Raw genomic sequence first — 3,109 nt, forward strand, 5'->3', positions numbered from 1 at the left:
CAGGAGATGTCCGCAGTGTATTAGAGATGCCAGGACAATGGGATGGTCAGCAAGAAGAGTAGCACCAGTGTAGTGGAATCAACCAGAGCCTAGAGAACTAAAGAATGCAGGGCAGGAGAAGTGACAAAAGCCTTTGGAAGAGCCCAGAAGATCATGTGTGAATCCCAAAAATTGGAACAAGAAGATATGAAGTTCAAGTTGACTTGGAGACACCAAGAGTTTAAAGATGTCTGATTCTGCATAATAAGAACAGAAAATCTATTGTGTAACAGTCTTACTTTATAGGACTGTAATCTAATTTATGGATGCCATTCACAGATAAAAACAGCTCTTTATGGATTTTCATAAAAATAAAAATTGTCATATCAGAGTGACCTACTTGGGGGACTTCTTAAGCTGTTTTCAATGCTAAAGATATATAATTTCCTAAGCTTATTTCAGGAAAGGTATCATTTACACAAAAAAATTATCATGTCTGGTAGTATATAGTTACTGCAATTACAGAGTCAGTTTCATGTTTTAAGCACCCTCCTTAATCATACTTATGCCTTCTTTTAGAATACCAAGAAGAATATATGAATTTTTTGATAATGTTTTTTGTTACTGATGAGAGCAACAAAAATCCTTATCTTTTACCCAACATGTCTTTGATATTCTCTGTCATGGTTGACATGTGTGACAGTACATTGGAAGTTCTGGACAAGCTATATTCACTACAAGAAAAGACTCTTAATTTTATTAATTATAACTGCCAATTATGGCAAGCATGTTATGTACACCTTACAGGACCATCATGGTCACCATCCTTAAAAATGGCAATTACTTCTATGACACCAAAGGTGAGAATGTGTGACACTGGATGAATTAACAATATTTTTTATTCTATTCATAGTTGCCTATGGAGGAAAGTTGTTCAGCATGGTTTTGTGTATGAGTGCTACTTTACATACGTTATAAAGGATTAAATAATCAGATTGTAGACATACTGTAGGAACAGGCAAATCTATTTTCTAGAACACTCAGACTTGCCAAGAACTGTCTATAATCTAATAGTAATATATGCTATTTGTAGGTTAATCTTACTATCTTTAATTGGAGTTGTGTAAAGTGTGTAATGATACTTGTATGTGAGTCCAAAGTTCCTTACAATCATATTCCTCATGTGGATGTTTCAACCTCTTTATACATCCCTTAGATTTTCTTTGGACCATTTAATCCTAACTTGAGTGACCATGACCAGTTTCCCAATGTCTATCAGTTAGCAAGCAAGGACACATGTTTGTCCCGTGCTATGGTCTCCTTGATGCTTTATTTTAGATGGACTTGGATAGGACTTGTCATCTCAGATAATGACTCAGGTATTCAGTTTCTCGCAGACACAACAGAAGAAATGCAAAGACATGGGATCTGCTTAGCTTTTCTGAATGTGATCCCAAAAAACATGCACATATACATGGCAAGGGCTAAGATATATGACAAACAAATTATGACATCATCAGCAAAGGTTGTTATTATTTATGGTGAAATGAACTCTATTCTAGAAGTCAGCTTTAAAAGATGGGGATATTTAGGTGCACAGAGAATCTGGATCACAACCTCCCAATGGGATGTCATCACAAATCAAAGAGATTTCAGACTTGATTTCTTCCATGGGACTGTCACTTTTGCATACAACAATAGAAGAATTGCTAAATTTAGCAATTTTATACAAACAATGAACACTTCCAAATATCCATTAGACATTTCTCAGTCTATGCTGAAGTGGAATTATTTTAATTGTTCAATCTCAAAGAACAGCATTAGCAAAATAGAACATTTTAAACTTGATAATACAGTGAAATGGGTTGCACAACACAAGGTTGATATGGTCCTGAGTGAAGAAGGTTACAATTTATATAATGCTGTTTATGTTGTGGCTCATACCTACCATGAACTCATTCTTCAACAAATAGAATCTCAGGAAATGGCAAGACAGAAAGGAATATTCCCTGACTGTCATAAGGTAAAATTTAGTGTTCGTTATGCTTATATTTATCAATGTGATATTTCAAATCATCCCGGAGAAACTCACATACATTTGTTAGAAACTCTTCTCTCTTTTGACCGATTTTTATACTATAAAATTCTCTAAGAAATCCTTTCCATGGATATATACCATTCACCAAGATAACATTTAGTAGGAGACAATCTTTTTTGTTGAATATCAGTGAGTTTTATAAAAATGTGTCTCAAAAAATTTTTCTTTTTTAAAATATTTTTTATTTATTTGATAATATTTATCTTTAATCTTTTTTTATAACCCAGTTATTATCCCCCTTCTGGTCTGCCCTCTGAGATTTTCTCACTCATTCCTCCTCCAGCTGTCTCCAAGAGGATGTTCCCATTCCCACACTACCCCCACCACTCCAGGCCTCCAGTCTCTCCAGGGTTAGATGTCCCTTCTCTCACTAAGTCCAAAACAGGCAATCTTCTGCTATATATGTATCAGGGGCCTTGGACCACCTAGTGTATGCAGCTTTGCTGGTGGCTCAGTGTTTGAGAGATCTCAGGGATCCACTTTAGTTGAGATTGCTGATCTACTTATGAGGTTGCACTCCTCTCCACTTCTTCTTCCAACCTTTTCCCAATTCAACCACAGGGGTCCCTGAATTCTGTCCATTGCTTGGGTGTGAGTATCTGTGAGTCTCTGTCAGCTGCTTGTAGGGCCTCTCAGAGTACTGCCATGCCAGGCTTCTGTCTGTAAGCAATCATAGCATCAGTCATATTGTCATGCTGCGGTACCTCCTGCAGAATATTCCATTCATTCTGCTGGCCCTCAGGGCTTCACACTTGTCTCCTACCTCCACATTACCTGATCATATTCCCTCTTTCCCCTCCTCTTTCCATGATGGTTTTCTTCTCTCTCCTAACTGGGATTGGGGCATCCTCACTTGGGACTTTTTACCTGTCAACATTCTTGAGTTCTGTGGATTGTGTCCTAGGTAGTCTGTACTTTTTGGCTATTATCCCCTTACTGGTGAGCTCATACCATGCATGTCATTTTGGGTCTGAGTTATCTCAGTCTAGATGATACTTTCTAGTTCCATCCATTTGCCTGCAAAACTCATGA

General features: G+C 37.2%; 1 pseudogene; it reads left to right on the forward strand.

Moving 5' to 3' along the window:
* Nucleotides 554–1,987, forward strand: Gm7171 (predicted gene 7171; annotated as a pseudogene).

The sequence above is a fragment of the Mus musculus genome, chromosome 5, assembly GCF_000001635.26.
Source record: "Mus musculus strain C57BL/6J chromosome 5, GRCm38.p6 C57BL/6J".
Taxonomy (NCBI): domain Eukaryota; kingdom Metazoa; phylum Chordata; class Mammalia; order Rodentia; family Muridae; genus Mus; species Mus musculus.